This window comes from Amblyomma americanum, chromosome 2, assembly GCF_052857255.1.
Source record: "Amblyomma americanum isolate KBUSLIRL-KWMA chromosome 2, ASM5285725v1, whole genome shotgun sequence".
Taxonomy (NCBI): Eukaryota; Metazoa; Arthropoda; class Arachnida; order Ixodida; family Ixodidae; genus Amblyomma; species Amblyomma americanum.
The window spans coordinates 24502209-24521861 of NC_135498.1; the positions used below are offsets into that span (position 1 = coordinate 24502209).

Here is a 19653-nt window from a genome sequence, read left to right on the forward strand (position 1 = left end):
GGTGGCTTGCGCTGATGTCTGGACCCGTCGGATGGCCTGACTTTGGTCCTGAAGACCAGTGCTGGTTAGGGCTGCCTCCCACTGCACATATGATGTCTGTGATGTTTTCAAGTGGGGCGGTTTTCTCACGCAACTCCACGAAATGGGGAATAGCTGGGCTTATTGCCGCTCCAGGGACAGGCGGGAAGAGAGGATGAGGCTGTAGAAGTGCCGGTTAGGAACCTCCAGAATTCGAACATCCCGCGTGTTTAACTGCCAATCGCTCGCGCTGTGCTTTAAATGTCGTCGTCTTCATCAACTTCTATCCGTGCGCAACGAATATCCAGAACACACCGCTATATCATTTCCCTCTCAAGGTAACGTAAGGAGAACCTGGGGCTTTTTTCCACGATCCACGGTACGTCTCCAGGTAGTGCGGCACCTTCAAGGACAGTGACTGTGCTGGCAGGCGGAGCGCCACAAGGCTTTGGTGGGAGAGCTAGTCTCGCGCGCTGCCATAAGAACTCTGGGCCTCTTGCACTCCGTGAACCGGGCAGCAGCGACGAAAGCATCAAGCTCATGCTGAAGTGAAGCCTGAAGCTAGTCGGAATAGAGCTTTACATGTCTCGAGCACTCCGGTTTCCACACATTGCATATCCTCCTGACGTGGTCCCAGGATGGTTCCCGGACATGCGGGGGCACTAGCGCTCCAGACAGTACGCCAGAACATGAGACTGGTGGCTGGTCACAGGAAGGAGGTTCGCACACGAAATTGCAACATCCAATTAAATTAGTATACACAACCCTGAGGCCATATGCTGCAGTAAAACATTCATGCGTGCTAGTTGATTCATATCAATAAAAGGCAGGAGTGCATATCCTCCTGACGTGGTCCCAGGATGGTTCCAGGACCTGTTGGGGCACTAACCTGCGTTTCAAACAGTACGACCGGACCCGAGACTGTACTGGACTGTGCACTATAGGTGGTCCCCAGTTGTCCTTTGTCAAGTTTCTTTTTCTGAAATAATGGCTCGCAGAGGGCACTCTGGTTTCGGCGTATTGCCAGTAAAGAATACATTCAGCGTTCGGCAAGAAAGTTGAGAATGAAACTGGTGATCTGTATGTATTATTTACTCTCAAAACCCATAATCCACAGTGCCCTCTACGAGCCATTGCTTAAGAAAAAGAAACTTGGCCGAGGACAATTGGGGACTGCCTACCGAGCAACTGCGTCCGTGATGTCGTTTTTGTTTCTGTGTCTCATGCTGTCCAGTCTTGTTAACGCAGTCCTACGTTTTATTGAAATGAAGCAACTAGCCCGCAAGAACGTTATATAACAGCGTGTTCAAATACCTATTTTTTTCCGGGTACCATTAGCGACTGGAACGTGTTACCAGATGATGTGGTTTTCCATAAAACTGCGGATTTCTTTTACTTCTCTATTGTGCCTTCCGCCGCCGTAATGCCCTAGTTGCGCTGCGGGTATTGTATGAATAAAGAATAAAATCTTCTTTGAGCTTCTGTAGGGTGTGAATGGTTTGGTCGCTGGTGGTTGGAAGCTTCTGGACTGTGAGGTGATGGAGGCCTTCTGTAGGGTGGAGACAGGTGTTTTGTGGTGAAGCGCCTGGAGAGTCCCAATAAACGTGGAACTCCCTTGGAGGTCCTGGTGTGTATCGAAAATGTTGCGTGTCAGGTGCCTCTTTAATGCGGTCATCAATACTTGGGACAAAGAGGCCGCTGTTTAAACGATATGCTTCATGAATAGAACCGTAATGTGGGAAAAAAATGAGCGATAGATGCCTTTCCGGCCAGTGCCGCCAGTGTGACTGTGTGCAGCAGTTTTAGTGACTGTGTTGTTGCGTAAAGGCATAGGAACTGGATTACAGTTTAGATCATTCAGGCTTAATGAATTGCGCTGTTGGAGTTGGAGGACGAGTTTTTCAGCGTCATCTCTGGGTCCCTAGTATATAAGAAATTGACGTACCTCGGCGAAGTATAAAGTTAGCAGCTTTATATGTCTGGTGTGGCGGTAGAAGCGCTGATAGCACGGCTAATATGATAATCTGATCTTTTCTCTAATAAAGTGTTATTGGAGATAACCACTGTGCATGTGTGCGTTCTTTTTTCTCTCCTCGTCCATTTTCACTACGTTTCACTTGTTACAAAATGAACCAACACGCTAAAGCGTCGACACTGGCATGATCAATTACGAGCGATTTGCATGCCAAGATATATGACGGATAAATCCCTAGACACCATTGTTATTAAAGAAATATGATAAATCGCAGCTCGAATGTTCATGGGTGCAAGAAATCAGTTTGCATCTAGTCGAGTTTGAAGTGATTTGTCAATCATTGCATTAATTTCTTACGGCGTCAATATCGCTTCGGAGGGCAAGATGGTGATCAAGAGAATTTTGCGGTGGATTATGCAGCCATTTGGAAAAAACTGGATACTTGATGATACATTAGTTGCTAAATCGTTAATGCGTATAAAAGGCAGAGCAAAGGCCAAGGACGCACTAGAGGTGACATACGAAAGGGATAAGGCGAAGTTCAATCTCATACAAAAATGTCCTATGGCCGGCGATAGAATTTTGGCCCAAATAGCTATAGACATTTCCTATTTATGTCTATAGCTGTCTATACAGGCTGATATATTTTTCTATAGAGAGCTTAAGACAATTGTATGGTTCCAAAGCTATAGCTTTAGTGGCATAGATTTTTCAATAGCGGGCAATAAGCACCTCTATAGGTGCTTATAGACGTTCATAAAAGGCCATAGACGGACATAGCTTTTTCCATATACGCCCATAGGACTTTTTTGTATGGGATTGATCACAGTGCCATTGTGTGTATACTAACTGGTTTGTAAATGTAGGCCGCCGCCGCATGGACCCTAGCTCATTTTCGGCCACTGGAATCACCGAGGCCTGAGACGAGCCCCGGCTGAGCTAGCAGGGTGCGTCTCGGGGTAAACACGCTACGTGCAGAAAATCTCGCGCTTAGCGCAGCGCAAACACGTGGGTAACCCAGTCTCGCGATGAGAGTCAGACTGTCGATCTGGCGTCACTGATATCGCCCCCCTAGCAGAAGCCCTTTCCGCTGCTCTAGGCGGAGATATATCAGCGCCTCAGACCACGAGGCGCCCCCAAGGGCGCACGAATTGCGGAACTACTCCCGTGCGCCCATCTCTCTGCTCACCGGCTTTTGGGGTCCGCGCATACCGCCAACCGCGCCCGGAGACATACAAAACTGGCCTCAGTACCGGGTTTCATTCCCATATTTTGTAGAATGCTTTAATCCCTTACAAAGTGGTCTATAGACTGTCTATAAACTTCTTCTCGCCTCTATTGCCTTCCTATAGATATTTCTTTTTGTATCATCATCATCATCATCCTCATCATCATCATCATCATCATCATCATCATCATCATCATCATCATCAGCCTTACTACACCCACTGCAGGGCAAAGGCCTCTCCCATGTCTCTCCAATTAACCCTGTCCTTTGCCAGCTGCATCCACCCTTTGCCTGCAAACTTCTTAATCTCATCCGCCCACCTAACCTTCTGCCGCCCCCTGCTACGCTTACTTTCTCTTGGAATCCACTCCGTTACCCCTAAGGACCAGCGGTTATCTTGCCTTCGCATTACATGCCCTGCCCTGCCCTGTCTTTTTGTATATTCATAGTCTACAGACTGTCTACAGACAAAAGTCTACTAAAAGTGCATGGCTATAAACCTAAAGATTGTCTACAGACTTTCTATAGGATTTGTATTGCTTATAGACTGTTCTCTAGGGCTTGTCTGTAGAGAGTCTATAGACCTTATAGACAGAAGTCTACCGACAGTCTATAGACTGTCTAAAGAAATTTTTGTAAGGAATAGGACACGCTGCGGGGTTTGTAGAGTTCGTTCTTAGTGTAAGACCATCCTCGAGCCGTGGCGAAAAGGAAAAAGAAAGAGGGAAGGGTGGAATGGACAGGGGGTATTACACGCCAACGACTCAAAACCTGCCCGGATGGCATCTAGACGTAACGGTCTTGGTCAAAAGTCTTAAGGCCACAACGTTCAGCTGCAGCGAAATGAATGTACCTAGAATGCTTCGTGTATACCGGATCACTCAAAACACAAGTCAAGCACGAAGCTTCTCTACCACAAGAAGAAACCTTCTGCTCGCATTGCAAGGTGTTTCGGTATTTAATAGTGCCGTAATGACTCTGTTCTGCGGCTCAAGCGAAATGCCTTTGACCTTAAGACTTTTGACCAGACTCTACTTGTTTCAGAATCCGCCGCGGTGGCTTTAGTGGCTCTACGGCGTTCGACTTCTCAGACCAAGGTTGCGAGATAGAATCCCAAGCGTGCCGCGGCCGCGTTTTGAAGAAGGCGCAATGCAAAACACGTATGTTACAGCTGGGGCTACCTCATTCGCTACCTCGCCTCCGTCCAGGCCTTCGTGTCCAGTGTTCACGTTATTCTGTGTAAGTGGGAGAGCCTACTTAATAGTGTACTCGCCGCTCCGTGAGGTTTTCCAGCTCGTGTTCTCACAAACCGGGCGGATCCACGTCCCTACCTCACACCCTTCCTAGGACCGTACAATGACAGGCTAGAGCTACTTAGGCTAGAAATATGACATTTCTCACCTACACAAAGAGCCATCATCCCCGGAAGCCATAGACGGGAGAATACAAGTCAACATATTTCCTGATCTTCACATTTTAAACAAGATTAGTCCCACAGAACATTTGGATCACTGTCCTTGGTGCGGAGCAAGCCACACACTCTATCCTACAAGTTGGGAATGCCAGGACAAACCAGATCACATGTTAACCTTGCCATACCCGGCCCACGCACGTCCAACATTCTCGGATAAAATTTTGAAAATTGGAAAATTTTAAGATACTGTTATTTAAATATTGAGAATAATGGTTCATTCTTCTGACCCATATCAATATCTTTCGGAATAACGGCCTGAGGGGCGAGTTCGTGCATGATGAAATGAACGGCGGCGCAACAAGGACACTAACAATAAAGGGACACCACATGCGCACACTACCAAATGTTTATTGCGCGGAAAAGTAACATATTTATACATTCAGCTCAAGCATGAGACTCATCGCATTATCGCTCCGAACCCTGCACGTGGAATAAAAAATGAAGCATCAACATCAGGAAAATTTAAACCCCTGCAAAAAAAGTACCAGATTCTGCTAAAAGGAATTGAAAAACTAAAAGGAGGGGGCCATCTTTTAGCAAAAGCAGCTTCACACAATCGTAGCAATGGCAGAGTCATACATGAGATGCAAAAGCAGTCAGAATGTTTAAATATGCCACCTTTCCGCGCAATAACCAGTTGGTAGTGTACGCATGTGGGGTCTCTTTCTTTCTTGTTAGTGTCATTGTTTGCACCGCCGTTCATTTCAGCAAAATCTTTCTTTTAGAGTGTTTCCATCGATCGCAACGAACAGTTAAGGCTGCCACAAAAAATTAATGGGGAACGCTTTTGATGATAGCAAAAAACGTTAATTGAAAAAAAAAAATGCAAGACTTCCGTCGGGTGATCTGCGAATATATTAAGTGTTATAGTGAAACCTCACATTATGTATAAAAAAACTGCGTCCACAAACGGTTTCTCTCTCAAAAATGCCTTTATCCAGAATTATTGGGTATGAGCATCGAGGCAGCCCTTACTAGCGACAACATGGACCAGAAAACCTTGATTATTCATCTAATCTGCAAGTCAGCTGCCGCCTGCGGAGCCCTGGGCTAGGGGCACCGACCTCCGAGTTTCTGCAAATTCTTCTTTTCGCTAAATAAAAGTTATAGTGAACTATAATAAAAGTGTTGTCTCTCTTGCGCCCGTTTGTTGTGCTTTGTCAGCGCACGCGAAGAGCCCAATTAATACCACTCCCTTTTTTAAAAGGGAGGGCGCTAGAGGACAATTTACGCCCTTTCTACTCCCATATAGACGTATTCGAGTTCAGAACTAGTGCATGTTTCCAATCACGTTACCCTCGACTATGATGACGTCGAATATGGCACGGTGTAGCTTATATTTGAAAAGGTGAAGAAGAAGTCTATCAACGAGTTAGCAGCAGGTGAGAAATAGAAGAATTCGGAATCTCGTTCGAGAGAATAGTTTTCCGCTTTGACCGAAGCAAACGATCTCGACGGATAGGCGATGGATGACAACTTGACCGATACAAAAACGGAGTACGTAATAAATGTGGGGGGCAGGGCAACTAGGCAGAATTCTAGCAGGCTTTCGCAGCAGAAAAACAACCTGATTACAATAAAGGGAAAAGCAATAATGACTACAACCTTACAGTTAAGATAAAGTCAAAGTTAATGAAGCTCTGGGTAAGAGATATGAGAAAGTTTAATATGGAGAGTAGTAGTGAGGAGGTCCTTAAATTCGGTGATAGCCTCCAAGCACCGAAGGAGAAATTTAGCATAAGCGAAATCAAAAGCATGCACTGAGAGACAAGTAAGACAGTTTCAACAGCAGCTTGGATAAGAAACCGTTCACCAGCAACGTTTCCAGGAAAGCCCTCAAGGCGGACGTGCAAAACCTCCACCTCCTTCTCTTTTGGTGATACCTGGCGCCACCTGGTGGCATTATTCCCCCCTACCGAAAAAAAAATCGGAAACATTAGGGTGCTACGAGCTAACTAGATGGGTAACGGGGAACAACAAACGAAGAGGAAAAATGACAAGAGGCAAACGGGCTTCGTGCGACAAAAGACAACTGCGGAAGTGCTGTCAGTTATTGCGCAAAATAGGGATTCATACGGAGTACGTGCAGTACTTCAGGCTCGGGTCGACGGCGCGCACTCTGCACAGAACCATTGGGCAGAACTTCATAAGTCACATCCGCGATGCGACGAACAACCTGTATGGGCTAAACTAGCGGCAGAGGAGTTTCTCCGACAAGCCAGGGTGTCGGACAGGTGTCCAAACCCACACTTGGTCGTCGGGTTGCGTACTCCACGTGTCGGTGTCGCTGGTCGTAGCGGCGAGCACCTGTCCCCTGTTGCCGCCTGATGTGCATGCGGGCGAGTTGGCGGACTTCCCCCGCGTTTTGGACAAATTCCTTGGCGTGTGGCTACGTGGGGCCATCTGGTGGCAATATGAAGTAGCACTGCAGTTCTACGCGGATTTGTGTAGCAGCAAAAGTAATCATGAGCCGCCGCGGTGGCTGAGTGGTTACGGCGCTCGGCTGCTGGCCCGAAAGACGTGGGTTCGATCCCGGCCGCGGTGGTCGAATTTCGATGGAGGCGAAATTCTAGAGGCCCGTATACTGTGCGACGTCAGTGCACGTTAAAGAACCCCAGGTGGTCGAAATTTCCGGAGCCCTTCACTACGGCGTCTCTCATAGCCCGAGTCGCTTTGGGGCGTTAAGCCCGCATAAACCGAAAAAGTAATCATGGCTCTAAGGACGGAGGCAGTGGCACCCAGAACAAATTAATATTCCCGAGATAGGGTAACAAAATAGGATGTAGAGAAAGCCTTAGAAGAAAACGCACAAACGTGGCTGGCGAGGATCAACTGAAAGCAGATCTGCTGGAGGACAGTGGAGGCGCTGCGAGAAAAACTTGCTTTCCTGTATGCACAGTGTCTCATAAACTCGAGCGCATCGGAAGCGTGGAAGTATGCTAACATAATAACAATCAATAAAAATGGCGATGTTAAAGATTCGAGAATAATAGACTTACTGATTTGCGGCACGTTGCTCACAAGACTTTTACTACGGTAATTGCGAACAGGATTCAGGACAATGTTAAACTTCAATGCACAAAGGGAACAAGCCGGTTTCTGGAAAGGGCATCCTAAAGAGTAGAGCGCACTCCGTCATACCGCTAATCAAGTAACGGTAGGTAAATAGGCAGAATGGAACAAATAAGAACAAGGGCATATGCTTCACAGGTTTTGATAAAAATGTTTGATCCAGTTGAAACATGAGCAGCCATGCACGCATTGATAAACCCAGGCATGGTGGGTATAGACCAACACCTGTTTCCCGGATGCAGTTCTCCGTAGTGTTGGCAACAAGTTCTTGAAGGACTTCCGGCAAGCGGCCGCAACGACGCAGGAGCACGAAGGAAAAGAAAAAAAACTGTTGTAATCCCGTACGTCATCCGCTGAAAAAAGCCTTGGGACGGTCCGACGTCAAGTTGGTTTTCTATGTGCCAAACAAATTGGAAAAACTTTGCAAATCGGTCAACCGAGTAGATACGCTGCTAAAACAGCGTGGAAAGAAACACGAAAAAGCTTTCTTTGATTGTACAAAGGAAGTCGTCTACGATATTCCTTTATCGTGTGGAACAGCATACATAGGACAAACTGGGCGCTGTTTGAATGACAGGCTCAGAGAGCATAACAGAGATATAAAAGACGGCGCAAGAAAGAACTTGCCTGAGCACGTGACCACATGCCAGTGGACTGCAACTTTGGACAGGACCAATGTTCTTAACGCTGCAAGAACCAGCTTAAACGTGAATTATTTGAGGCCTATAACATTCATAAACGAGGCGAGAAGTGTTATCAGCACTCCTTCTGTTAACTTGAAAAGAAAAGAAATCAGATTTCTCGATGGCAGACTGCGAAGAATCTTGACACCTATAGTTTTAAGGCTTCATGTTTTTATCATATGGGTGGGTTTTTATATATTGCCGTTGCTGCAATAAATTTTTCAGTTCACAGTCAGTGCCCGTGTTTTTGTCTTCTTTTCTTGGTCCCGTCTGCTGCGCTGTTTTCATGCAAAGAATGTACCAACTAGCCCGGCTTACTCCTTTGTTGACTTATTTACAAAACAGCGAGCGCGAGCGGACATGCCCCGGAGGCGGCCGGGGGTATCGGCGATGCCGTCTTCTGCTGCGTCGTCTCCCTTGCAAAAATTTCTTCAGACAGTCTATAGACTGTCCATATACTTCTGTCTATAAAGTCTATAAAGTCTACAGACTCTATATAGACAAACCCCAGAGAAAAGTCTATAGACAATTTATAGATTTATAGCCATACATTTTAGTAGACTTTTGTCTATAGACAGCCTATAGACTATGAATAGAGAAAAAGAAATAACTATAGGAAGGCAATAGAGTCTATATGAAGTGCATATAGTCTATGGACCATTTTTGTAAGGGCAGCGTCGTGTGCGGTTCGCTTATCGTGCCGTTTGAGAACTGCCTTCCATTAGAGCTGTCTAGGCTGTCCATGTAGTTTTAACGACTCTATTTGCGAGCGTACGCGGCACCGTGTCGGACTACAGAGAAAGCTTGTCCAAATCGGAGAAGCACCCAGATGAAAGTACTAAAGGAGAAAAGCTCAGTAAACTTATATTTGCTGATGTAATAGCCTTGCTAAGTAATTCAGGGAGCGAACAGCAGCACGTGCTTCAGGGCTTAGACAAAGTGCAACGGTAACCTTAAATTTAACCAGGAGAGACCTAAAGTGATGTTGAACGGTTTGGGTAGGGAGCAACAGTCAAGCAGATGTATAGGGGCGTTGGAAGCACCAACCAGAGCTTACAAATTCTAACGCTACAAAATTTTCGATTAATGGAAATTTAATTCTGCCTAAAGTACGCACCGATTATGGGAAGCAAACAGTTCATTTTTCATCATTTTCTTTCAAGAATAGCTTACCAGTGGAATTGAAATACACAAATTCGATCGCTACATAAATACAAGAACCACCTTGAAAGCCTAATTCTTCATAATAATTCTTAAGCATGTTTTCCAAACCATACAATTATTAAATTGGCCGCACAGGAGCGAATAGCATATTTGAGAACTGCATTACATGTTCCAAGCGCAAATTTACCGATTAGTCTTTTGCTCTCCTGCTGTTTCTCGTTTTGTACTGCATAACTTCTTCAGCTGTGTGCTAGTAGTATAAGCATATGTTTATATGCACACACCTTTTCTTCATTAACTGTACCGCTGCCGATAGCGAGAACTGCACAAGCGTTCCCTGGGTTTTTGTTGCAGTTGTTTTGTTTCATTACTTACTACTGTCTTACTTAATGACATAGGAGGTCCCAGTACAATCCCTGACTGCGGGACTTCTTTCTGTATAAAGTTGTCAACCTTATCTTTTCTTTTTTTATTCCATAAAACTGATTCTGATTCTGGTCTATCACGTTCAAGCAATTTCTCTAGATCATAACTACTGCAAAGTTACCAGGAGATTACGAATGGATTGGAGTGTGTTAAGGCTGGCACTCTCGAGTAATGAACAGCTTATTAAGAGAGGCCTTTACACTTGTGTGAATCCAGCTGTTGTTGATAACGATGACTATGCAACTTTCCTAAAACTGATAAATTAGACTGCTCTAACATATCTTTATATCCAGAACCTCATTATCCGCATCGGTGTCAGCTCCCTGCATAGCGAAAGGCTCGGATCAGCCAATCTTGATGCTGTATGCAGAGTAAGGAGGTGTCGAACAGGTGCTTTCTACCCCATCTGACAACTCTTCTCGTGACGCTCACGGTAGAGGAGGACGTTACAAGTGCGTTGCGAACGCAAGATGTGCCGATGACCATTCTGAACTTGAAGATGTATCGACACCTAACTTTTGGGTGCGTGTTTTTTGTTGTTGTTGTAATGACCCGTAAGGCATTATTATACATGGATTACCCCCTGTTGTTTTCCTACAAGCGCTAAATAATTTATATTCGAATTTCTTTCTCGTGTTGTTTCGGTTTCAATTTCAACAGCCGAATGAGGACTGTGACGTCAAAGAGTGGTTTTATGTTACGTGAGGCATGAAAAAACTGCAATATAATCGCTTCTTTCCCACTCGTTGTCATTCTGGCTCTTAAGAAAGGCTGCCCTCAGCACTGTACTGAATTAAAACGATGAAGTAGCGATTATATCGGCGTTGTTCCATGCCTCACGTCACATAAAATCCCTCTTTGACGTCACACCCATCGTTCGGCTGTTGAAACCGAAACAGCAGAACAGAAAAAACGCGATTATAAATTATTTAGCGGTCGTAGGTAAACACCACACGCTGATTCATGCGTAGTGATGTATTACGCCTCATTGTAGAAAAGAAAGCATGCCACAAAAATTAGGTGCATATATTCCTTTAAGGGTGTGTATCTATGCACATAACCGCGTTCTAAAGTAGAAGTCATGCGAAATCATAGCTCTAGTGGCCAGAGCATTGTGGAAAATTCGGAGTTTTTGGCTCTTGGTGCCCACAACAGACGATGCGTCTGTTGTGGGCACCAAAAGCCAAGAACAGAGAGCAGAGCTCTCTGTGGGCTTATCTGCTAACTATTTACTGAAATAGGTTTCCTCCTATACTTTGTAGGAAATTATAATTAAATTCTCGAAGCTTTCCTAGGTTTGAAACACTCTTGGTTTCCTGTGCACGCTGCACGACAACTTCCGCTTTCCGCGAAAACTCACGCCTGTCCGCTTCTTCTGCTTTCTGTTCCCACCATGCACGTTGGTCCGTGATGCCGTTATCTTCCGACATTACAGATGGCGGATACGTTTGACGGCCTTCCTTCCTGGTAATTGTTCGCCAAGCGAGTAATGGGGGCCCCCCGAGAAACAGATGTGGCGCAGACGTCCCCATCTAGACGAGCACGTTCAAAGGGCCTGAAAAGAAGTGGGGGGAGGGGTAGGTTGGATGGGCAGTCTGGAAAAAAAAGCGAGCACCCAATTTTAACCGGCCACGAAACGAGCTTGATGGTTGCGTAACAACCCCCGCCCAAACAGCCCCGGCGGAGTTATTGTTCCAGGAGTCACGGGCCCTGCTCGGACACAACGCGTAAGCGGGGACTTAATCCCGCTGGCCTCCGCCGGTCTTGGTGCAAGGGGGAGAGGGGCGATCTCCTTGCTCTACGCACGAGAGTTTGGCTAAAAATAGAGAGAAAGAGGGAAAAAAAAGAAAACGGCTATACCTTCTGAAACGGAGGTTGCCGTGCAAAAGAACTGCCGAAGAGAAGTTACAAACAGGCTTGCCTTTTGTACTGAACAGCGTGTCTGCGCAGGTTTTTGTTCCTATATCCCCCCTCTTCTCGTGACGCGGAGAGAGAGCTGTATAACGTCTTTAAACAGGGGCGCGCGGCCTCGCTGGCCATCGGCTCGTTTAGGACGATCCACCGGGTCAGAGGTGAGAGGTCAGTGGTCCAGCTGCCTCTTCCGGCCGTGGTATTGTAACGGCGAATGGAGCTGCCGATTCCTGGTAATAGGAAGAAATTACTAAATAGTGTGAATACATTTGCTTTCTTTCTTCTACTTTTTCTTCTCGAGAAATTCGATCGCCGTGCAACTGCTAACACGGACGTGACCCTGAAAGGGCAGAGACGATCAAAGGGAACAAAAATTCTTCGATGATGCGCGAGATGCGACGCGAACGCCCTAGAAACAGTGCGACCTCTGATTACACGGCTTTTTTGTGTGTAGCAGGCACGGTGGGAATTCGGACGGAAATGCTGCAATCTGTTGAAATGGCTGTTTTATCATCACTCTTCGGGACTGCTCGCTGCAGTCTTTACGCTTCAGTACCGGTGCTTGGTTTCCTTCGATTTCAGTTTTTATCAGATACGTCCTGCGACTACAATTTAATTGAGCTGATGGCTTACAGACGTCACCTGGTTCATGCATGGAGGCCCTGTGTAATAATATACAGGATGTTTCACCTAAAACTTTCACAGTTTTTAAAAATAGGTTTCTGAGTTAGAAGAGCGCTTTTTTTCTGCATAACATTGTCAGCGGTGTAGTACACCAGAATACAGCTAAGACGTGTTAACTAATAGGTTGGTTAACTAATATTGAATAGTAAACTTTTGACTGTTACAGTTAGCCTCCTTAATTACTGAGAGGCTTGCAGCCCGCCGTAAGTAATATCCGTATCAGGTTTTAGAATCCAACATAAGTTCAGTACCATACTAACAACGAATGCGAAAAAGAACGAAGACAATGAGTGCTGTTGCGGTCGTATAGAAGAATCGATTCAGATCATAAGTAACGACAAGGAACGTCACTTTCTTTCTTTCTTTCGTTCTTTAGTTCTTTCTTTTCTTTCCTTCCTTCCTTCCTTCCTTCCTTCCTTCCTTCCTTCCTTCCTCCCTTCCTCCTTCCTTCCTTCCTTCCTTCCTTCCTTCCTTCCTTCCTTCCTTCCTTCCTTCCTTCCTCCCTCCCTCCCTCCCTCCCTCCCTTCCTTCCTTCCTTCCTTCCTTCCTTCCTTCCTTCCTTCCTTCCTTCCTTCCTTCCTTCCTTCCTTTCTTTCTTTCTTTCTTCCTTCCTTCCTTCCTTCCTTCCTTCCTTTCTTCCTTCCTTCCTTCCTTCCTTCCTTCATTCCTCCCTTCCTTCCTTCCTTCCTTCCTTCCTTCCTTCCTTCCTTCCTTCCTTCCTTCCTCCCTCCCTTTCTCCCTCCCTACCTTCCTTCCTCCCTCCCTCCCTCCCTCCGTCCCTTCCTTCCTTCCTTCCTTCCTTCCTTCCTTCCTTCCTTCCTTCCTTCCTTCCTTCCTTCCTTCCTTCCTTCCTTCCTTCCTTCCTTCCTTTCTTTTTGTGGTCCGTTCGTTCCATACTTTATTTTACTCCCTTCTTCACACCTATCTCCTATTTATTTTTTTCTTTCTGCGACAATTCAAACCGTCCGCTAAACTGGCGCTTTCATCCTTCAGGATAGTAACATTACCGTGGTACTGATGTACGCTGTCATGCACTCGACTTGAGGACAATGGAGGTGCATTGCATCACTCAAAGAAACCAGCTGCCACCTGGGCTCACAAGAAGAACTTGCCCTGCGGAAGTTTTCTAAAAACATTCCGTTGTCCTGGAGCCACCTTCCGCACTTTAAACTGAGCGCGAAGTCGACGGAGTCCTGCGATTGCGGCCGCTTGAGCGAACAGATAGCAGTTGCTGCTAAGAGCCCTATAGGCACTCAACAGTACGTCAATAATGGGACGGTAAATAACGTTCACCTCCACTTTTCCTATGTGATGCCTGAAGCGCTCAAAATCCGCGGTGTGGACTGAAAACTAACTTGCTGGCAAGCCGATGAGACAGCGGCGAGTTTGGAGTTCAAGCTACATTTTTCAGAATGCGATATAAATTCGGTGATCCCATCTAATCTGCCAGCGATAGGGTCCAGCACTAGTGCGTACAGCGCGATACCGGAACGACGTCTAAAGCAGTCTTTTTGTTCTCGAGTCTGCCGCCAAACCAATGTCATACAAAATGCAGCCCGCACATTGAAATAATCGCTCGAAAACTTTGTGAGGCCAATATTAGTAGGCGTGAAGTACTCAGTCTCCACAAACCCAGTTAACTAAGAACCCCCTTTTCTTGGTTTTTTTCTTATTGTGCTTACGTTTGAGACTTTGTGTCATGTGCTTGTACATCTCGGAATACCTGAAAAGGAGCTGCGTTAACTTTATGCGTCTAATCATCTTCCACTGCTTATGTTACAAGTATTGTATGAGAATTCTCTTTGGTTATCAGGTTTATGAATCTATCTTCCCTTTCGTTTCCAATCAGGCTTGTTCAGCTTTTTATTCGATTTCCCACTTAAGTATAACACTTATAATCAATTGATGAATCTTGCATGCAGCGGTCGAAGGAACGTGATCTCTTAAATCGGTTCGTTCTGACCACTCACACAAAAAGTAGAAGCTGCGTATTCTACTCGATCAGAATTAAGTTGCAGTGTCGTGGTGCAAACAATACAAATCTCCGTTTACCAGTCATAAAAACAATAGTACTTGCCCTGCAAAATCACTGCCATGGCCTTTAGAACTTGGTCTCGAAGCTAAAGAGACCTCTTCGCATACTGCATGCTTTAGTGAACACACTGCGTATGAAACGAGCGTACAGTCTTTGTCAAAAGTATGCAGTCCGAGAGGTCTGCTTCTGAGCACTGCAGCTCGGCTCCTCCTGCATACTCCGGGACCCCGACCTCACGAAGGTCGGAGGAACTCAAGTCCTCAACCCTCCCAAGCTTAGGACTGCCAAATATGCTAAAGAGTCCCGCTACAGGGCTTGGAAGCAAATCACTTGGGCTGTGCATTTTTAACAAAGACTGCACATTGCATGCGCGGCATACCTTTCGTATGTGCTGCATACATTATGCATGCAATGTAATGTGAATATATATCCATGTTTTCTCCCCAGATGATATCACTGACGCGCGCGGAGCTCAACACCGGCTTAAGCAGCAGGAACGAAGTATGGTTTCAGCGCGGAGTACAGCGAACGTGACTGTTTGCACTGTATAAGGTTCGTCAGCTGTTTTGTTCACAGTGTATGTAACACCATGGGTGCCAAGGACCGCGTCGTCGAAGCACGTATGCTCTCCCAAGTCCGTATGCAGAAGCCGCACGTAGACGCAGGTAACTCGGCAACCAGGTCAAACCGACAGCTCCACCGTACAGACGACGCCTCTCAGCCGCGTGCAATGTGAACAACTTTTTCCCTGCCAAGACACGCGCCAGCTTTTTCAGAACAGTGCAGCCCTAGTGGAAGTGTATGAGATGTCAGCGAGCGTCTATAGAGGCCGCCTTTACACTAGCCGCAGTGAAACCGATGTTTGCTGGAAATTAACAGCGGTGCTGGCCACCGGTGATACAATGTGAACAAGCTTTCCCCTGGCCTGGTGCCCGGCTTTACTGGGGTTAAATGCTTAGAAAATGAGTCTTTGATCCCACCTTGTGTAGACGAAAAACTCCTTGTGCCAACCACACTCTTTCGCCAAAGTTGTCGTTGAGCCACAAAAATTAGTCATCATCATCATCAACAACAACATCAAAAGCGGTGCTGACATCGTTCCAATATGAGACTTGGTCTCGGTAGTGTGGCACCAGCATAGTTTCCGGTTGCGACAAAGCCCCATCTGCAGCAAATCTTCTTTTGATACAAAGGCAGCGCCACCTACCCTGCTTTAGAAATTTCGAACGTTCTGAAATGTGGGCAATGAACGCAAAGGCATTTAAGCCTAAAGCGCGGAAAACTCATAGAGACAGTAGTTCGTCGATATATTTATCTTCACTCTCGTCTTACAGCTAGAACGACATTTTTACGCGCAACATCACCTGAAAGAAAAGTAAACAAGAAAGTAAACAAGGAAACATTGGCGCGTTGGCGACACGCCGGAGAGACGGGAAAGTGGAACTAAGCAGAGTCCACGAATGCCGCGTCTTGTCACTTTCACTAGCAACATGTATAGTTACTGCAGGGTAGCGAAAATTATGTGAGCGTCACCTGCCATCCTCTCAGTCCAGTTTTATGGCCCTGTTCCCATATGGCTGTCAGCCATTGTGTTGTTAACACTGGTATCATAACTGTCGAAATGTGCCGTGATTGGCACAGCAAGTAATGGCCGCAAAACATGTGGAGAAGACTGAGTGCTGCTCACTAATAAAGCCATCTTCACTTCCATAGTTGCGAACTGTGCATTGCTTCAGACGTACCAACCTGGTAAAGTTCAGTTCGCAGTATGAGCTATTTAAAGGGCAGCTGAAGAGGTTTTGGAATTCGACGAGCTTAAGGGCGCAAAATGAGTAGTGAAAGCTGCAGGTAAATCATGCCAAGTCTGAAAAGCATGCATCCTAGTCGAAATCAAGACGAAGAAATGGGCTTGGGCAGGGCATGCAATGCGAAGGCAAGATAACCGCTGGTCCTTGAGGGTGACGGAGTGGATTCCAAGAGAAGGCAAGCGTAGCAGGGGGTGGCAGAACGTTAGGTGGGCGGATTAGACTAAGAAGTTTGCGGGGATACGGTAGTCGCTGCTGGCAAAGGACAGGGTTAATTGGAGAGACATGGGAGAGGTCTTTGCCCTGCAGTGGACGTAGTCAGGTTGATGACGATGATGATGATGACAGTGGTGGTACATTTCCAACGCTGAAACGTTTGTTCGGAGGAACAAAATAAACTCCGCCGAAGGTAAATGCTTCGAAACGTTGCATAGCGGCATCGAACGACGCACCGCGGGATGTGTGCGAAGGTAGTGGAAACATGAAACGGCACAAACTGTGACGTCATCGTCTAGTTTCTCCGCACTCCTCGTATGCTTTTAGGAGAAGCCTGAAGACCGTCCCCGAGTTTAATCGGCGGTCATGTCATCCCTTCAAATGCTAGCGCGAAACAACTTGGTATGATTAACCTACAAGCTCCATGCATTCTAATCCTTGTATCGCGTCAAATTATGAAAGAAAGCGTTTCAGCTTCCCTGTAAGCACTAGGCGAAAATCTCGGTCCTGTAAAACGCTTGTTTACTTTTACAGCGACAGCTGTTAGGCGCCTGTCCCTGGCTTTCTCGTCGCCGTCGGCGTAACCGGTCAACCTGGATCTCATAAGCCTACGGGCGGCTCTGGTTAGAACAGCCGCCTGCCAGTGCCGGGGTGCATCACGTGACCACTGGGACACCTGAACAGCTATCGCTGAATCTCGCGTTACATAGTCGTAACCGTCCTGCGAGTTTTTTTTCTTTTTTTAGGGAATTTTCGATTACCACATGGAACACCACTACTCTGGCAGCATTTAGAGGGTTGTTGGAGGGCACATAATGCTCGGAAGACCACCAAGCGAGCGACCTAACATCAAAAGGAGCACCCTGAGAACAAGCGGCCGGGATGATCACTTCGATTCGCTTACTGTAAGGAGGAACATACTCTTAGTGATATTGTTTCGCAGAAACTCTACAAGTCTGCTGCAATGCAAACCATGAAGTCATGAGAGCACGCTGCGGCGTCAGCAATTTTGTGGCTTACGGCATCAAGAAAGGGACGAAGAAAAGCAAGGACACCTTCCGTAATACTCCTGGCACTGAGTAATGTTCCTGTTAGAAAAGAGCGTTATCCTTGTCCTGCTTCCACCAGAACATTCGCCCTGCTCGACTTCTTTAACGTCAGACCTACATTTCTTCTCGTCTCTTCAGCATTTGAAAAGTTACATAAGTAGTTAAATCGTTCAAACGAAAAATATTGAAAACATAAAGCGCGAAAAGCTTAATGAAGTAAAAGAGACAGCGAGCGTTCGTACAGCTTTTAGCCCAGGTGACCATCCAGATACTTTCTGGAGAATAAAATATGATTTGATTTGATTTGATTTGAAGTCCAAGGAGTGTTTTTCTTTCTTTTTTTTTCGCAGAGCTATGAAAGAGTGACGTGTGCGTATTCGCAACGTGATGAAATGCACAGCTTTTCAATGACGTGTTCATTCATCGTCAACTACTGCACAAAGCACATCCTCCCGGTGGAATCGCAGATTCGGACATTTGTGACCTGTTATAAGGTATGGTATTATGAAAGCAAGAATCGGCAATACAAATGCGTAAACAGTACAGGCCTACTTCGTTTCAGCCTCGCAGTGCTTTCACTGGCCTGTTGCCGAAAACAAAAGCAATAATTGTGTTGGAAAGCAGCTTTTTTATGCCTCGCCACGCTCCCTCTGGACTCGTTCCCCGTTTGATTACATGGCTGTCCCCGTTTTCTGGGCGGAAAATCTCGCCACCCTATCAAGATGCATGGCAGCGAGGGAAACTGGCATACACTGGTTAACGCTGAAACGCACGTTTGCCCCAACCACAGCGAGTGTTGCGTAAGAGGAGCTTTAACGCATCGCTGTTCTATTTTGGCGCTTGCGATTATGCTACCGAACGCTTCCTCTCCTCCTCGCTGCGTTGGAAGCCGGTTGAACCTCACTATTACTTTTTCCTAGTTGCAGGCAGCGCCGCAGCAAACGCTGGATGGAAAGGACGGCCCTTAACTAGGACGACAGAGCCCTGCCAGGAGCGTAATAAAGGCCTACATCTTTTGTTTAGTGCGCCACACAAGGATTTCCACCACCTCCTCAAATGCTTAGGCGAGCCTAATGAGGACCAGAATCCGTCAGTAAGAGAAATGCTGAGGGAGGCCACGCCAGGATGCATTAGCCCACCATCTCTTAGGCGGGCCTAATGAGGGCCGGCATTCTACAGCGGGAGGAATGCTAAGGGCCATATCAGGGTACAGTCGACCGCCACCTCCTCCGAAGCTTGCGTGATGATCTGCGTCCTTCTATGGCTGAAATGCTGAGGGTGATGTCAGGACACTGCAGGCAACCAACATGGATGCAGCTTACAAGAGAACCTGTGCTCGTTAGCGTATGAGGACCTGTCCTCGACAGCGGGACAGATTCTGGACGCAAGGACAAGTCTCTGCTGACGACGTCACGGCCTTTCCAGAAGCGGTGGTTCACCACCTCCTACACAGCTTCCACGAGCCTAACGAGAATCTGCGCCCCTCAGTTGCTGATGACAACCGAAATTTTCTGCACATTCAAATCCGAGTCACTCGCGGCGTCATCGAAGTCGCCGAACGCGCCATAGATGCACCCGCAGTCGTTTCAGAGAAGGGGCGCTCCATTTAGCGCACTCGGCGTTCGCTGGTGCATGCACCCAACTGGCGGGGATCGCGGCCGGAGCACTCTACGCGGCAACGTGCGAGCCGGGGGAAAAAAATCGAAAAGAAGGTGGAGGGAAAGGGAGAGGAAGGCGAAGTGTGCCAACCTACATAGTAGTCGCTCGCGCGCTCGCGAGCCGATCGTCCCGGTGAACTTGAGACCCCCACCGCCGCCGCCACAGCGCCGGCGCGCGCTGCCGGCGGCACGCGGAAATAAGGCAGGAGTCCAACCCGCGACGACGGCGACGGGAAGAGTGGTGGGGGGGGGGAG

At 46.9% G+C, this 19653-nt stretch overlaps 1 long non-coding RNA gene across 1 annotated transcript in view; it reads right to left on the reverse strand.

Annotated features, from left to right (window-relative positions):
* LOC144120787 (uncharacterized) overlaps nucleotides 1-19653 on the reverse strand; it is a 189859-nt gene that overhangs the window by 137041 nt on the left and 33165 nt on the right. The gene's annotated exons all lie outside the window — the stretch shown is intronic.